The sequence below is a fragment of the Chiloscyllium plagiosum genome, chromosome 8, assembly GCF_004010195.1.
Source record: "Chiloscyllium plagiosum isolate BGI_BamShark_2017 chromosome 8, ASM401019v2, whole genome shotgun sequence".
In the NCBI taxonomy this organism is placed as follows: Eukaryota; Metazoa; Chordata; class Chondrichthyes; order Orectolobiformes; family Hemiscylliidae; genus Chiloscyllium; species Chiloscyllium plagiosum.
In genome coordinates, this window is record NC_057717.1 from 37,714,153 (window position 1) to 37,725,004 (window position 10,852).

The 10,852-nt window shown below is 40.4% G+C and overlaps 1 pseudogene; it reads left to right on the forward strand.

Annotated features, from left to right (window-relative positions):
• The first annotated feature begins 391 nt into the window (after positions 1-391).
• On the forward strand, positions 392-7,380 carry LOC122552122 (annotated as a pseudogene).
• Positions 7,381-10,852: the final 3,472 nt, after the last annotated feature.

A 10,852-nucleotide genomic window follows, 5' to 3' on the forward strand; every position in this document is an offset into this window, starting at 1 on the left:
GGGAATTGCAAATGTTGTGTTCAGTGATTGGGAGTTTAGGTGCATTAGTCAGGGTTAAATGTAGCATAATAGGGTAGGGGAATGGGTCTGGATGCGTTACTTTTCAGAGGGTGGGTGTGGATTTGTTGGGCCAAATGGCCTGTTTGCACACACTGTAGAATTTTGATGAATCTGCATTTCCTTGGTTTGTATTTTGTGAAACTTCACTGCTCTTCACAGCAATCCAATGAAAGTGTCCGTTGGTGAGATCTTCAAACAGTTACTGGGGTGGGATCAGGATGTTCTTCTTCCTAAATTATATGGTAATGGTCAAGGTCCAGGGCATGTTTCTGAAGAGGGAACCAATGATCATGATCAGCAACTGTTACGAATCAAAAATAAACTCCACTTATGCTGTAGACTCAGCGGGAGCATACTGGCAAACGTTTACAGCTGAGGATACATTTGAGTAACTGATAAGGTCAAATTAACAGAAACTAACATGCTCAATTGGTCATTCTATTGTAGAGACACCATCTCCCCCCACGCTTTATGGCCTGGTCTCCTCCTGTCAGGAGCACAACACCGGTTCTGCAATCTTTGGTTGTTTGGCGATGGACTATTCCCCTGACGTCACCAAGGTAACCTGGAAAAAAGGAGGGGAGCTGATCACGACTGGATTGAAGACTTACCCATCAGTGAGAAACAAGAAGGGAACCTACACCTTGAGCAGCCAGTTAACCCTGCCCGAGTCAGCGGTACATTGCCCCAGCAAAATCTACTGTGAGGTTCAACACAACGGGTTACACAAGAGCAAAGAAATGCCATGTCCAGGTACGTGTTGTGGGAGCTGAGATAAACAGAGCATCTGGGATTAATATGAATAAGGCATTATTTATAACCGTTTTCACAGAATCACCTTATACAGCACAGGATAAAAGGCCCTTTGATCCATCCAGTTCATGCCTATCAATAACAGCCACCTAACTATTCCAGTCTCATGTGCCAGCACATGATCCATTGCCTTGTGTGACTTGCCCTTGCAAGGATGCATCTCAATACTTCATGCTTATTATGAGGGGCTCAGTCTCTACATGACTTATAGGTGCTTAGTTCCAGGCTAACACCACCCTCTGTTTGAGTTTGCTTTCCCCTGAGATCCACTTGGTAGCTCCAGGCCTTACCTTCACCCTGTGCCCCTGAGGCATTGATCTCTCCATCAAGGGGAAAGGTTTCATCCAGTTTACCCTGTCTATGCCTAAAATAATTCTAGACATCATGATAATCTTCTCCCTAATTCTCCTCTGCTCCAAGGAAAGCCCCTGTCTATCTAATCTAGTTTCATAACTAAAACCCTCCAACCCAGGCAAGATCCTGACAAATCTCATCAATACTGCCTTCAGTGTAATCACATTCCTTCGATAACATGCACACAACGCTTCTGTGTGGCCTAACCAGTGTTCTATTAAGTTCCAGTATCATCTCCCTACTCTTCATTGTCAATGTCTAGGCTAATAAAAGCAAATTTCCTCCCACTTTCTTAGCCTCTTTATCCAGACGACACAATACTATAAGGGTCAGTGGGTACATGCACCAAAGATCCTCAGTCCTTTCCAGGGTTCCACCATTCAAAACATCATACCTCACAGATTCTTCTGCCGAATTACATCACCTTACATTTATCTGGAATAATTTCCATTTGCAACTTCTCTTCACACACAATCCTCCTGCAATCTAAAGCCATTATGCTCATGAATTACCAACATAACAGTTTTCATTTCATCTGTGAATTCACTGGTTAATCCTCCTAAATTTGAGTCTCAATCATTGGTATGCAAGAGAAATAGTAAGGAAATCAACATTAATCCCTACAGAACACCAGGGAGACATAGATTTCCAGTCACGCAGACTCCCGATGACTATTATCCCCTGCTCCCATCACTCAGCCAGTTCTAGATCCAATCTGTCAAATTAACTCGGATCCCACTGGCTCTGATTATTGCTGTCATCTGGACATCGAGTTATCTCTCTGAAAACTACTATCAAATTGTTACACATGACTTCCTCTCAATAAAACCATGCTGAAAATTGTTGATTTATCTTCCAAATGAAGACTAATTTCACTTCTCAATAGTTTCCCTACCACTGAGACGAGCTTGACAGATCAATGTTTTCATTGTTTATCCCTTCCTTCGTCCTGCATAACAGTGCAACGTTGGATGATCTACACTCACTTGGCACAACTGCTGTGGCCAGATAGGAATTCTAAATTATTGTCAGCAACCCAACTATTTCATCCTTTGCAACGCTCAACAGCTTGGTATACTTTTCATCTGCCCTAGAAATATAACCACTTTTCATTCAGCAAGACAACACAGAACATCACGTCATGTGTCCTAATTTCTGAAAGCACATCACAACACCCCTCCATGATTTCTGTCCCCACATTGTCACTCTTACTAGTGAACACTGACAGAACACATTAGTTTTGGTCACAACCTAATCCTCCGGCTCCACTCCAATAACAACACTTAATGGGCATTATTGTTTCCCAAATAATTTTTTTATTATGAATGAGCCTGTAACTTTTAAAAATATTTTCCTTTATTTTGACTGCTATTATTTTCTCATGGTCCCTTTTGCACTTCTAATTCCTTTGTCTTTCAAACTCCCCCTTGCACGTTCTGTACTCCATATTAGTTTCTATTGTTTTGAGATTTCAGTATAGACCGGAAGCCTCCCTTGTTTCTCTTTATCTCCCCCTCCATGCCCTTTGGTGTCCAGAGCCCGCTGCATTCTTGGTACCACGCAGTGGCTTCCTGGGAAATGCCCTCCCTGTGATTTTCCTATCACTTTCTTAAATGTGTCACACTGCTCTAACTCAGATTTACCAATAAGTGTCAGCTTCCAGTCCACTCTGGTCAGTCAAGTCATTACCTCATCTTACAAAAAATGTCCTTCGCCTTTTCAGAACTTTGAGCCAATTTCTATTCCTTTGCAGTACAATCTGAAATCCAACTGATTTACGATCACTGTCTGCAAAGTGCTCCACCAGTGGTGTTTTACCCACTGGGTCGACTTCACTCCCTAAAGTTAAGTCCAGGTTCACACCTCCCTTGCAAGGTCTGGATTAAAATTCTCTGTATTAAACACATACTTGGTTAAAATATTCTCCTGGGGGCATTTTCAGAATTCTGCTCCCTCTAAAGTTTTGACAAAATGAATATCCAAACCTATGCTGAGGAAGTTAAAAACCTCTCTTCTCATTCCCCTATTTAATTTACATTTCTCTGAAATTTGCCCTTGTATTTGCACTTGGTCTTTTGGACCTATGGTAAGGTCTATCGTGCTCTCCCAGTAGTTATGTTTGCTGTATTTTGGTTTTGAAGTACTGTCCATTTGCATTTGTTCGAGGAGGTATCCATGATTTCATTTCTCTTTACAGCCTAAAATACTCATGTCAGAATTGCGACAGAAGCAACATTCTGTACCGCGCACCCCCGCCCCCATCATTTTCCATCTTTCCCTGTCTCGCCTGAAGCCACTAAATCCTGGAATATTGAATAGCCACGCCTGCTTGGCTCTCAATATGTCTCCATGATAGCAACGGCATCATTTCTTCATTTATGACAGTAATTCGTCTGCCTTGTTCATCAGACTCTGTCATTAAAACGAATACCATCCAACGTTGCTATCTCCCTTCTGATGTTACCGGCCTATAGTTTCTCTGCCTCCTTGACTCCCTTGCAGTGTCCTATAATTTTAGCCTTTCACATTGTCCTGCTGATCTTTCTGTGTGGATCCCAGCTTCTCCAGCACTCTGCACAATTATGATTCCTGTATCCATTAACCACAAGAAACCTTGATATATGAGAACTGATTGTATTTGTTATGAAATTCGTCGGATAATGTACGCGATGTGTTTCCTAAAGGTCCAGACATTCTCCCACCAACTCTTCTCCTAACTGTGAGCTCCAGTGAAGAAATCGCAAGCAGCAAGTTTGCAACCGTCGTCTGTTCAATCATCGAGTTCCGTCGAAGTCAATCTCCGTGAGTTGGTTGAAAAATGGCTGACCCTTGGATTCTGGCTTCTTCATGTCTCCCGTGTGTGAGGCGAATGGGAACTTCTCGGCGACGAGTCGTCTGATGGTCCCTTATGGTTAATGGTTCAACAGCGCAGTCTATACCTGCCAGGTCACTCATGGAAAGAACATTAAAGTAAAAACATCACGGCACTCCAGGGTAAGAGACACATACTGAGAGAGCTACAAATCATTCTGAATTCTGATGTGAATCAAACACACTAATTTATAAGGCGGAGTAAACAGCACAGTACAGCTTCTCATTTCCCAACATGCCACGTATCTCATTTCAGTTTGAGTGTTACATTAGCATTGCTCATAATTCAACATTTTGGCAAGTCAGAAAAGCATGTTTCCTCTCTGTTGAAGATAGATATATAGACAGTGAGCTTTGTTAAATAGTTTGTTGCCTCACCATGCTGGGAGAGGCATTCAGAGTGCTGAATCCTTGCCTAATAGCCACTTCAAGGATACGCTTGGGGGTGGAGGGGGATATTGGATAGATATCTGATTGAAACATAGAAAATACTGAGAGACTGAGGTCGTGTGAACGTGGAATAGATGTTTTAACTGGTAGGAGAGACTAGGACCCAAGGGCACAGTCTCCAGGTCAAAGGAGCACCGTTTAGAACTGAGATGTGGAGGAATTTCTTCACCCAGAGGGTGATGAGTCTGTGGAACTTGTTGCTGCAGAGGGCTGTGGAGGCCAGGCCATTGTGTGTATTCGAGCCAGAGATAAATCGGCTCTTGTTTAGTATGGGGAGAAGGCAGGAGAATGGCTTTAGCCCAAAACATCGATTTTCCTGCTCATCGGATGCTGCCTGACCTGCTGCGCTTTTCCCAGCATCATTCTGATCTCAACTCTGGATTGGCCGAACAGCCTTATTCTGATCATCTATCTTATGATGTTGGGGCCTCAAAATGACGTGGTTAAAATATGCAGTGACCCTTACTTGAAAATAAATCAAAATGCGTCCAATGCTTCATTCCCTGCTCAGGAGTGACCTGTTGGCCTTGGACACTGTACGACATCAATGTTTATCTGGTACTGAGCTCTTTAACTTCATTTATGGGATCAGACCACAGACCAAGTGGCTATCACATTTGATGAACTGGGATAAACGTGATCTAACTGAGTTGCTTTAAGATGCTCTCTGTAATTAGTGGATGCGGCAGGAGAACAAATTCTCGTGGGAATGCTACAATAGGGATGAATGAACTCGGAACTCGAGACATGCTGATTTAGCCTGGTTTGGGGTGGCGATGTTTACACAGTGAGTAGTGGATGTCTATAAAATTAGTGTACATTTCCATCGCGTTTGTAGATTAATTTAAGACGCTTTTGATTGTTTGTTTTTTCTCCCCTGCACTATGAAGAAATTAAAAAATGCAGCTTGGTAAATAAAGTGAAAGTACAGACCAGTTATGAACTAACTGAATAGAGGGAAAGCCTTATGGAGATGGGTGACCTTCTCGATATCCAATGCTATATTCAATGTCTTGTTTTTAGATCTACTCCAAACACAGCCCACGAGGAACAATGACATAAATTAGAGAATGACATCACACCAATAACGCAATGTATTTTTGATCACGTTAAATATAATGAACAGAATTTCCATGGCTGTTCACCGCTCCTGTAACACTTTAGAACTCTGCAAAGAGAATAATTATTATTTATTATAATTTGTCCAAAATTTGGGATGTGGTTTAGCAGTCAGCGTGACCAGCAGCACTTGCACCTAAAGGTTATGATCATGGAAATGAACTCATTATATTCAGATTACTCTTGTCACAAGTATCAATAGATGGTGTTAAGTGAGAGACAAACTCCGAAAGAAAGGTCATTCCATGGGTTACATAATGGTATCTTCGATGATTTTACTTTTTTCACAGGTTTCACTTGTTACAAAGCCAGTGTTCTTTCGGAATAATTACGCAGGATATGTCATAGGTAATCACAAATGTTTCACAGATCAAAATACATCAACAATAGTCAGCATCGTGTCAGCAATAGTTGGAGTTGCCATTTTGAAGGTGGTGTCTTCACCCTGTGAAGAAGTAATCTGAAGATTGGCTGTTTGTATCAGAAAGGGGCATTTTTCATTGACTTTGATTTTTGTTTCATAGAAGATACCGTGTGCCACCCTAACACCGTTAAAATCCTCCCACCGCCAGTAGAGCAAGTCTTACTGGAGGCGACGGTGACGTTAACCTGCGTTGTGTCCAATCTTCCTTCTGGAGTCAACGTGACCTGGAAACAAGAAAAGAAGCCTCTGAAATCAGAGATTGCTGACCAGCCTGGACAGAATCCCGACAGCGTGATCAGCAAATTAGACATTTCTACTGAAGCCTGGCTGACTGGCGTTACTTTTGAATGTGTGGTGTACCATCAGAATCTGCCGACTCCGCTGAGAAACTTCATCCACAAGGAGAAAGGTGAACGGTGAGATTAAAACACAAAGGATCCCATGTGTAATCCAGATCCAGTTACATCAATGGCAGGCTTTGATTGGTAATGAACAAACACCGTTGGGGGCATTAATGATGCATCTGATGGCAGGATAGCTAAGTAGCTGATTAAGAAAAAGATGGACCAAAGGATATTGTATTCTGATTAAGTCAGATATAGTAGGAAGAAGCCTGGGTTGTGACGTCACCATCATCAACGACAGTTGGACAGAATGCCCTTGTTGTGGGCTGGAAACATGGAGGCAACTTTCACATTAAACTTTACTATTTTTACTGAACAGAATGTGTACCATACTGCTCCTTTAGAAAACGAAAGTGAATAAATCCCTAATTAGAAATGGCTTATCTTAATATTTAGTGAAATTGTGATATTGGTTCAGGATGTTTTGGTTGATATATATTTGTCTCCAATATTCTGCAGTGAATAATCCGCTGGAGCCATCAGTGTCGGTCCTCCTGCCACCAACAGAAGAAATCTCCGCTCAGAGGTTTCTCTCCCTCACTTGTTTAGTGAGAGGTTTCTCCCCCCGAGAGATCTTCGTCAAGTGGACAAACAATGACAAGCCGGTGAATCCCAGTAACTACAAGAACACTGAGGTGATGGCGGAGAGTGACCACACCTCCTTCTTCATCAACAGCCTGTTATCCATTACAGCGGAGGAGTGGACCAGCGGTGCTTCTTACTCCTGTGTGGTGGGACATGAAGCAATTCCATTGAAGATCATCAACAGAACAGTCAATAAATACAGCGGTAAACCGAGTTTCGTAAACATTTCACTTGCACTGATGGACACTGTTAATTCATGTCAATAAAAATCTCAAAGTTGCATTTAATAATTCAACAAAAGTAATAAAGTTGAGTTAAATATTCAATTAATTGTTTCTCACTCTGACTTACATTCCATCTGTGTAGTTAAAGTGGACTTTTAACAGGTCTAGGACGAGTGTCTTGTGTAGTTAATGTTCTCTGCTCAGATACACCCTTGGTCGGAGACAGAGTAAAGCTCACTCATTGCAGGATTCCGCCAAGTACCTTATCCATCCTAAATCACTCTGTGACAAAATCTGACAATGTCCATTTTATGTCAAGGGTAGAGTTCTTGATTCCCCCGATTGGACATTCTTACAAAATTCATGTCAGTTTTAAACTGACACATTGCACCAATTGGAAGTGTTAATTTAAGATACTTTAAAATTAAATTTGATTGGAACATACCGATCGTAAAGAGTGCAGAACAGTTTGAATGTAACCTTTGTTTCTGGGGAACTTCCAGGGATCTTGTTCCAGTGCATGAGTTGACAGAATGTATCTTCACTTTCACACCAAAGAGAATCGACAGATAAGTTGTCGTGGAGCAGAGGGGAGGGGAACGTTGAATGGTCTGTCCTCTTGCTCCCTGTGCACAGTTTTCATGGTAGATGTCCTCTGTAATGTAACCCAGTTACGAACAGGAACAGTCAGCTTCTTGCTTACTGTCCAAAGATTTAACATTTCCTTGCAAAATAATACCTTTGAAGCATGTTGGACACGCTTGGCTGTTAACAAATGATTAACATTGATTCCCATAATCCAAAACTGGTGTTTGCATCGTCCCGGTTTGAATTCCACAGTTTTGTCTCAGTTTTCTGGAGACATGGGATCAATTCTGGTATTCGAATACCTGATTACAGTTTGTTTCTCATACAGAACACAAGTAGACATTTTCTAATAAACATATTCAGAAATGTTATCTCTGGGGCAATGGGGATTTGAACTCATGCCTTTTCTCTCAGAGACAGAAATTCTATCACTGCAACAGAAGAGTTGCTCATAAAACACTTATCTCTCCACAACAATTGGAAATGTTTCCTACAACACCAAGGTCAAACCTAATTATAAGCAATCCATTAAAATTAGAACAATAAATTGGAATAATAAAAATTGCAGTCTGGTATAAGAACAGATACAGAGAGATGATCGCAAATGCACACGCAATAACATATATACGGGCTCTCACCTGAAGACACATATTTATGTGCACACTCAAATGTGCATATAGATAAGATGTCACACACGCATACTCGCTCAGAGCCACGCATGCAAGTGGTACTTGAGCACTCACCTAAGCTCATACAAAAACTCACATACACCGAAAGAAAATAATTTGCACAAATGAAGACGGGTACTCACACATAACCATGAGAAACATAGACACACGGTAACACACAAATGGGCATGAATACATATACATTCATACAGCACAATGCGTACAGCAGAATACACGCATGAACACACAGAAACAAATTCTGAAAATATGTCCTCCCACATGTCAACTCACACAGGAACGTAAGTGCACAGAGATAAATATTAATATCATTATTTTCCCATTTTCAGAATCACAAACATACAATGACAGAGACAGCTTAATTAGTTATTTTTAACCACATTGATAAGCATATATACAATGTCACATGTACACACAAATTCAGAGTCTCACATGCAGACACAAGTGCATAGATCAACAAATAGAAGGGCGTTTATTAAATAAGGATAATGGGCACAAGCATCAGCAAGCATCCACAAACAATAATACAAACAAGCTTATCAGGAGATGGTTTGGGAAAGATTGCCACACAAGCAGACATTGTCATATAAATATAAACATCCATCAAAACATAACATTGCATGCTAAAATTTATTCAGCATAAACATGAAAATAACCCAGTTTAGGTAGGATCTGAAACAGACACATAAGCACACATTTTAGATAGCACTAATGAAAAGTGAACACTCACAAAGACATTACAAGATAAGCATAGGCAGCAACGAAGTGGCATATTAGCATGATGATGCTTACACAATGTGAAAAGACCAAAATTTAGGTGCACAAACACATGGGTACACCAGCAGTAAAGGAACAGGAATATGTTTATTCATGCACAGACTCCAACATGGGCAAGAGTGAAGTAAGAGACTCTCATAACCACATACACAAACATTAAAGGAAAACCAAACACACCAAGCAGTAGATCAAATAAATTAAGGGACACATGTACAAAAACTTATTCCTAAATATACAGATCCTACAAACAAATATATGAAGCAATGTCCTGACTGTGATGTCACTTATATTCACGATTTACCAAGCAATTGGTCACCAATACATAAAGTGAGAATCACATTTGAACTTTTATTCAGTGATGACCACGATTTTCAACTAAACCGCTGTCACAGCCTATATTTAAAATATAATGACATAATTAAAATCATCATTCGTAATAAGCATTCCTTAAATAATAATATCCTTAAATAATAGATTCAAAGAAAAATAATTTAAAATGTTATGGCATGGAAAATGAAGAAAGAACATGTGCAGTTAATATTTGTAATTTCTTGCTGAGTCAATAATGCACTAATAGATACAGATAAGACTCACATTGAGAAATACCTGACTGCTTTCTGAAGATGTAATGGTCCCTAATTACATGACTTGGATGCAGATAGATCGACCTGGATCAATAAACAATCTCAATGCGTTCTCTCGGCTTTATATTCATAGATTCAATAGATCGCACTTGGATTGAAGACTATGAGGATGATAACAGCAACATCTGGACAACTGCTTCCACGTTCATCACCTTGTTCTTCCTGAGTATTTTCTACAGCGCTGCCGTCACTCTGATGAAGGTGAGAATAATCACATCTTTCTCACGCCAAGCTGCCCAATATGTTTTGTGAAATCTCTAAGTGTGTCATTGAATAAACATTAAATCTGAAAGTCCCTGATCATAAGTATCTGCGTCATTGCTTTATCTCTCTTTTTCAGGTTAATTAAATGAGTTGTGGACCTCTTTGATTTTCCTGATCTGCTTATCAAGGTCTCTGAATTCCCAATCTCCAATCTGTCCTGTTGCTGACTCTAACAGTGAGATTACTTCAGTTTATCAGCGTGTAACTGAGACAATTATTGATGGATTTTCGTTTTTACTTTGATATCTTTGAGATGGTTGTGGTTGGAATAATTTGTAGCTTCCCAGTTGTTTGAAGCCCATTTGTTTTGTTTTTATTTGTTCCTTACTCAGAATGGTTGCTTACCCTTTCTGATGAGCCTTTGTATTCCCTTTCTTGTGACTGTTACTGATGTACAGAAAATTCCCACCTCACAGCGCATGTGTTCTCGTCTCGATGTGGCATCCAGCCATTATATTCACTCCTGTTAGTTTTAACATTAACTTTGTGGATAAAAATGCTTCTGAAATGGTTAATAAATCTCAAATGAATATGCACTAACCTAGAGTTTGCTTAATTCTTTCTTCAAGGACAGTCAGTAATAATACAT